Source organism: Saimiri boliviensis, chromosome 11, assembly GCF_048565385.1.
Source record: "Saimiri boliviensis isolate mSaiBol1 chromosome 11, mSaiBol1.pri, whole genome shotgun sequence".
NCBI lineage: Eukaryota > Metazoa > Chordata > Mammalia > Primates > Cebidae > Saimiri > Saimiri boliviensis.
In genome coordinates this window covers 60,673,157-60,681,293 of record NC_133459.1, presented here as the reverse complement: position 1 = coordinate 60,681,293, position 8,137 = coordinate 60,673,157, and positions in this window count along the sequence as shown.

Below are 8,137 nucleotides of genomic sequence, written 5' to 3'. Positions count from 1 at the left end.
AGCTACTTGGAAGGCTGAGGTGGAAGAATCAACTGCCCAGGAGGTGGAGGCTGCAGTGAGCTATGATTGAACCATCCCTGTCTCAAAAAAAAAAAGTCACGTATGTGGGTCTGTTCCATTACTGGTGATGCTAACTTGGATCACGGAGACAAGCTGGTATCTGCCAGTCTTCTCCACCGTGAAGCTACTATTTTCCACTTTGTAATTAGTATTTTGTGGGGAACTACTTTGAGACCGTGTAAATATCCTCTTCCTTATCAAATTTTCACCCATAAACTTTAGCATCCATTGAAAATTCTTGCTTAAATTATTACTATGATACTTGCCAATTAGTGATTGTCTAACTCTATCATTCATTCTGCATTTCTTAGTTGGCATTCTATTCTAAGAATATTGTGTTTTTTCCCTCCCATTTACTTGTTAATGTATTTCTTTATGTTAGCATGAACTTGAATTATTATTTCAGTCAATGGAATTGTAATCTGTTAATATCATTACTTATTCGATATACATATTCTCCCAGGTTAGGCTGGTCCCTGGGCTCTTTTGACATGCACCATTGTTTTTGAGCATTCCCTTTCTCCCTGAGATAAGCTGTTCCAGGCTCAAACTCAACCTTCTCTGCACAGTCCTGGAATCAGCCATTCTCTCAGGAGCCCTCGCTCCTTTTAGTGGAGAATGGTCTCATATTTATTTCTAAAATAAAACGAAGACAAAATAGAGAATGCAAAACTATTCAGCAAATATAATAAATATTAAACAGAGATCTACTCTGACCTATGCCATTATCAGTTACACAACAGAGACACAAAGCTTGATTCATTAATATAATCTAGTATGGGTTAGGCATATGCAAATATATAAACGAAACAGTATAGGCCAGGCATGGTGGCTCACACCCATAATCCTGGCACTTTGGGAGGCCAAGGCAGTAGGATCACTTGAGCTCAGGAGTTCAAGACCAGCCTGAGGAACATATCAAGACCTCGCCTCTAAATTAAAAAAAAAAAAAAATTAAGTAAAACAGAATGGGACTACTATAAATTCACCTTGGCATAGCATATATCAGATCTCAGATTTTTTTTTTTTTTTAGACAGAGTTTCACTCTTGTTGCCCAGGCTGGAGTGCAATGATGCAGTCTCAGCTTACTATAACCTCTGCCTTCTAGGTTCAAGCAATTCTCCTGGCTCAGCCTCCCAAGTAGCTGGGATTACAGGAGTGAGCCACAAGGCCCAGCTAATTTTTTTGCATTTTTAGTAGAGATGGGGTTTTACCATGTTGACCAGGCTGGTCTCAAACTCCTGACCTTAGGTGATCCACCCACCTTGGCCTCTGGGGCTGGGATTACAGGCGTGAGCTACAGTACCCAGCCCAGACTTCAGAATATTATATAGGAGGCATTACAATGAACTATTCAATTAATGGTATTAATGGTTTTTTAAATATTAAAGTAATCAACTAAATTCCCTACTTCTCACAATTCAAAAAATTATGCTTTTAATGTATTTCTTTTTTTTTAACTTTTTCTTTTTTTGATATTTCTTATCTTTTTTCTTTTTCTGAATTTTTTTAGAGATAGGGTCTTGCTATGCTGCTCAGGCTGGTCTTGAACACCTGGGCTAAAGCAATCTGCCCGCCTTGACCTCCCAAAGTGCTGGGATTACAGGCATGAACCACCATGCCCAACCTATGCTCTCAATATACTAAAACTTTAGTTATGAAAGCAAAACTTTAGAATTATTAGACAAAATTCAGAAAAATATATTTGGAATACAGAGATAGTGCAATATTTATGCTACGGTTTGAATGTGTGTGTCCCTCCAAAATTCGTGTTAGAATTTAAACCTCAAGGTGATAGTATAAAAAGATGTAGCCTTTTGGGAAGTGATTACATCAGGAGCGCTCAGCCCTCACGACTGGATTAGTGCTCTTACAAAAGAGGTTTGGAGGGAGCACTGTAGTGCTCTCCCCTTCCATCTCTTCAGCCAAGTGAGGACACATAGAAGGAACAATTTATGAGGAACTATCCTCACCAGACACCAAACCTACCGGTGCCTTGATCTTGGACCTCCCAGCCTCCAGCACTGTGAGAAACACATCTTTAAAAAAATAAATTACCCAGTCTAGAGTAGTTTGTTATAGAGGCATGAGTGAACTAAGACAATTTCCTAAATAAGCACAAAGTACATACAAGTCTTAATTTTTACTTTTTTTTTTTTTTGACACAGAGTTTTGCTATTGTTGCCCAGGCTGAATTGCAGTGGCAACGACCTCGTCTCACTGCAACCTCCGCCTCCCAGGTTCAAGTGATTCTTCCGCCTCAGCCTCCCAAGTAGCTGGGATTAGAGGTGCCCACCACCATGCCCAGCTACTTTTTTTATTTTTAGTAGAGATGGGGTTTCACCACATTGGCCAGGCTGGTCTTGAACTCTTGACTTCAGGTAATCCACCCACCTTAGTCTCCCAAAGTGTTGGGATTACAGGAGTGAGCCACAGCACTCTGCCTTTTAACATCTCTTTGGTGGACTATTTCTTTTATTATTGTACATTGATCTTTATCTTAGACCATTTTGTGCTGCCTTAACAAAATATCACATTAGGGTTATACCGCATTAGGGCTGGTCATACAGAATAGAAATAAAAATGAATGGGATATTTTGAACATAGGTATAATAAACTGTTTATAATCCAATAATTGTTTGTTGTACTTTTTCAAACTAGAAGTTAAAAAGCTACTGAAGCATCTTTCAAGGTAATTCACCATATTACATTGCCCAGAAAAGTACATCAGCAGTAGATTAATAACAACTTGCATAGTTGACATTGCTAAATGCCTGCTGGATGAAAAGTCATTAAAATAAATTATAGGCAAAGAGTAGTGACTCGTGCCTGTGTTAAAGGAAAAACCTTAGCCAAATTAAATTTAAAAGAGTTCAACTGAGCAAAGAATTATTTGCAAATCCAGCGGCCTCCCAAACCAGAGCAGGCTCATGGTAGAAGGTTTACAGACAGAAAAAGGAAAGTGATGTACAGAAAATGGAAGTGAGGCACAGAAACAACCAGGTTGGTTATAGCTTAGCATTTGCCTTATTTGAACAGTTTGAACAGTCGGCCACATTTGATTGGCAAAAAATCAGTGACTGGCACAAGAGTCGGCCACAACCACTTTACAATTCCATTTAGATTATAGTTCATGATGTACAGAGGAACCTTTAGACTGAACTTAAAATATGTAAGGATGGCTGGGTGCAGTGGCTCACCCCTGTAATCCCAGCACTTTGGGAGGCCGGGGCAGGTGGATCACCTGAGGTTAGGAGTTTGAGACCAGCCTGACCAATATGGTGAAACCCTGTCTCTACTAAAAATACAAAAAATTAGCCAGGCATGGTGGTGCGCGCCTGTAGTCCCAGCTATTCGGAAGGCTGAGACAGGAGTGTTGCTTGAGCCTGGGAGGCAGAGGTTGCAGTGAGCTGAGATCTCACCACCGTACTCCAGCCTGGCAACAGAGTGAGGCTCCATCTCAAAAATAAAAGAAACAAACAAAAAACACAGTATGTAAGGAGGCTAAACTTAACACCTGTAATCCCAGCACTTTGGAACACCGAGGTGGAGAATTGCTTGAGCCCAGGATTTTGAGATTAGTTTGGGCAACATCGTGAGACCCTGTCTCTACAAAGAATTTAAACAATTAGCTGGATGTGGTGACATGCACCTGTGCTCCTGGCTACTCCAGTGGCTGAGGCAGGAAGATCACATGAACCCAGGAGGTTGTGGATACACTAAGTCCAAGTAAAGAGTTATCTGCAAACATAAAGACTAAATTAATATCTCCTCTGTAAAATTAAACTTCTGCCTTAAAATGAACAAATCTATGCATGTGCCTAGCTTTGCAATTTTGCTTGCATTTGTTCAGGTTCAGCACCAACCAATTATCAAAGACTGATGTTGTACATGTGGATGCGGATGTAATAAACACAGTGGTGCTGAAATGTTCAAAGGATTAAATAATTTTTTTGAATTGCCTGGTTTATCCTGTAACAACTGTGTTAACAATCAGGCTGATGGCGCAAAAGCAATGGTTGGTAACACTGCTGGTGTCTTAGCACGAATCAAGGCAGTGGTGCCAAACTCTTCTCGTGATCGTTATATTTTTCATCACCAAGCACTTGTGGGGAGTGAGGGGGAAAAAGTTTTGCTGAAGAATATCCTTGATGAAGAAGTAAAATTATGAATTTTATGAAATTTCATCCCTAAAGTACATGTCTTTTAAATATTCTCTGTTGCATGGAAAGTAGGCATAGAGCACTTACGCTGCATACATACCGCAGTATGAGAGCTGTCTTGAGGGAAAGCGCTCGAGTGATTGTTTGACACTGACAGCTGACCTTGCCTCTTTACCACAGGAACACCAGTTGAAAGAATGACTGACAGGCCAACTTTGATTATTCAGATTTGGGTATTTGGCAGACACTAACAAATGAACAAAGTGAGTCTGTTTGACAGGAGTTATTTGTGAACCATTTGTTGACAATGATAAAATTCATGCTCTGCTAAAAAACTTAAGAGTTTTGGAAAACTTGTATCTGTCCCCATAAGCTTGGCAACTTCTTGATACTTAAAGATTCCTGATGAGATCAGTGATGATACTAATGGCTGTGACTTTTTAACCATCTTGTATAATTAAATATGTCAACATTTAGAATATCTGCATAGTTCTGTGAACCAATATTTTCAAATGGGTGATACATGATGCTACAAAATCATACATGGGTGAAAAAAGCCCATTCAAAGTGCAAGATAAATCAACAGATTTTAATGTAACAGAGTATGAAAAATTGATTATTACAGTTTGAAAATCTAAACCATGACTAACCTTTAAGAAATTACCACCTGTCAAGTTTGTGTACAATGTCAAAGAAGAATATTCTCAATTATCTGAAAAGGCTATCAAAATATTCCTCCCATTTCTAATGACTTATTTGTGTCTGTGAATTTTCCAAATATACTTCATTCGAAACTACATTTTATAACAATTTGAATCCAGAAGCAGATATGAGAATCTTCTTGTTTTCTCTTAAGCCAAACATGAAAAAGATTTTATAAAAATATAAAACAGTGCTTCTATTCTCATTAAAATTTTTTGGCGTTTGAGGCTGGGTGCAATGGCTCATGCCTATAATCCCAGCACTTTGGGAGGTTGAGGTAGGCAGATAACTTGAAGTCAGGAGTTCAAGACCAGCTTGGCTTTGCCAGGCTGGTGAAAAAAAAGAAAGAGTAGAGTAAGGAGCCTTTGTGTACACAAGGGCGTGATTATGGGGATATTTGGCAGAATCTAGTCTTGGTGATTAGATTAGAAGGAATGATTAGATTAGTCTAATCTAAACTGGGTGATTATACTAGAAAAGAATGGAAGGCATGAAGGACATGAGGCATAGTGGAAACTGTGACATATAATGAATGGTAGGCTCTGATTAAGTGGCAGAATGTTGGAGTTGGGGCTGTAGGTGGAGTAAGCTGGAAGAACAGAAGCTAGAGGTCCAGAGTGGGAGGCTTACATCGGGGAGGGGGTGCAGCTATGTTCATGGATCCAGCACATGACAATGGGAGTCAGTGGCAGAGCTGTCGTGGAGGACAAAGTCACAGGAGGAGAGAAATCAAGAAACTTGGGAGGATCATCTCCACTCAGGGCTGCTATCACCTGGTAGGATCAGCCTGTCCATTTCAGTTGTTAAAATGTTAAAATTCTTTCATATCAGTTGGTTAATGGCCACTGCTTAAGACCCATGAGTGCTCCTCCATTGCCTTGGCTACCCCGGCTCCTGTCCCTGGACCCAGGACCTCCCTAATATCTGACCCAGCAATTAAATGGTAATACCATGTCCAGCAGGAGGCCCTCCAGAGGACTGACGTTGCTTCTGACTGGTCACTGACTGTGCTTTGCTTGAACCTACAGCACTATTTCTGTGAGTATTGAAATCACCAAGAATTCAGACAGACGCAGTATTGGAGAGAGACAATGAGCAGAGGCTAAAATCCTCAAGGAGCAAAAACCTAGAGCTCTGAGGAAGGAAGTACTATTGCCTGAGGCTAGGAACTTCAGAGCTGTGGATTTTCGGGGAAGGAGAACAAAGGTCTGGAACTCTTAGCAGGGAAGAAGCAGACACCTAACCCACTTCTGAGTCCAGTGGTAGGAGGATATATGAGAGAAAGCAACCATCGGTTGTGAGGTCTACAGAAGAAACAAGATTCTCAGAGGAGAGCCCCATTTCAAGAAGGTGAAAGGAACTTCCAGAGAAGAGACTGAAGGTGGAGAGCACTGCAGTTACCCAACAACCACTGTGTAATATCCCTCACTATTCTGAAATGAAGTTCATAGATAATTTACCCTGCGTTTACACATGATTTTGTAAAGTGACTCTAACACCCAAGTGTCATATAGAGGAGAAATAAAAGGAGATAATAAAATACACATTATTTAATTTAAAAATAATGTGTATTTTAATATGGAAAAGCTTGGAAATGCCCTAATCAGTGTTAGGATAAAGTGGTGATATTCTTGTATTTGTAAACAGAATTGCCATGGATGATGGACATCCACAAATGCGGACAGATACTATTGTACTGCATCAATAACTCAAATACTATGAGCTACTTTGCCTTTGGTGATGTGACATTTTCCAAAATAGTAAATAACCCCTGGTAAAGTTTCAAATATAATAAAGCACAATTTTCTCTTGATTTACATAGTAATTGCATTTTTGGAAAATTCAGCATATATTAAAATTATGCAAAAAGTGTCTTAGTTTATATGGAAACAGAGTCAGATTCTAGCCTTAAAAAACTATAATTGAGTTTCTCACCCACATGAATGTCTAGCAAACATTTGAAAATCATATCATTTATGAAACAATTCTTCATATATAGGACTGTCTCATGATCACAGAACATCTAGCATCCTGGGTTCCCACCCATTTAATGACAGTCATGCTTTGCTCTCACCCTATTTAAAATATTCCCACAAATTTCCAGAGCTTTCCCTAAGGATCAGCACTAGACCTGCTGACTCCCCAATGCAGGAGAATGAACAATGCATGGTCCCAGGGGTGCATTGTGTATCTGGCAGTTGAGAAAGTGTGAGTGTTGGGGTTGGTGTTGGGGTCAATGTTCCTGCAGAGAGATGCAAATCTGTGATACACAATCTCTGTTCCAGAGAGTCTGCCAATCTAGTGAGCCAACAATAGAGGAGTCTTTTAAAGGCATCGAAATGGACAGTTTTGCCATTTCGTGCTGCTATAACAGAATACCACAGACCAGGCAATTTATAAACAATTGAAGTTTATTTGGCTTACAGTTCTAGAGGCTGTGAAGTCCAAGATCAAGGGGCTGGAATCTGCATCTGATAGCCTTCTTGCTGAATCATAACATGGTAGAAGGCATCACATAGTAGGTATCACATGGCAAGAGAGCACATGCAGGCCAGGCATGGTGGCTCACATCTGTGATCCTAGCACTTTGCGAGGCTGAGGTGGGTAGATCACCTGAGGTCAAGAGTTCAAGACCAGCCTGGCCATCATGGTGAAACCCCATCTTAAAATAATAATAATAATAATAATAAATAAAAATAAATAAATAATTTTTTTAAAAAAAGAGAGAGCACATGCATGCATGAGAGAACAAGAGTTTGAACTCACAGTCCTTTCATAATCAGTACTTAATCTGTTCACAAGGTTGGAGCCCTTGTGACGTAAACACCTCCAATTAGACCTTCCAACACTGTTGCATTGGGGATTAAGTTTCCAACACATGCTTTTTGGGAGGACAATTCAAATCATAGCAGTTATATAAACCTCAGTTTTTAATGTATTTTAATAATTCAAAATATTCCAGGAAGACCCACAATAGCAACACTTTTTTTTTTTTTTTTTTTTTTTTTTTTTTTGAGACGGAGTTTCGCTCTTGTTACCCAGGCTGGAGTGCAATAGCGCGATCTCGGCTCACCGCAACCTCCGCCTCCTGGGTTCAGGCAATTCTTCTGCCTCAGCCTCCCGAGTAGCTGGGATTACAGGCACGTGCCACCATGCCCAGCTGATTTTTAGTATTTTTAGTAGAGACGGGGTTTCACCACGCTGACCAGGA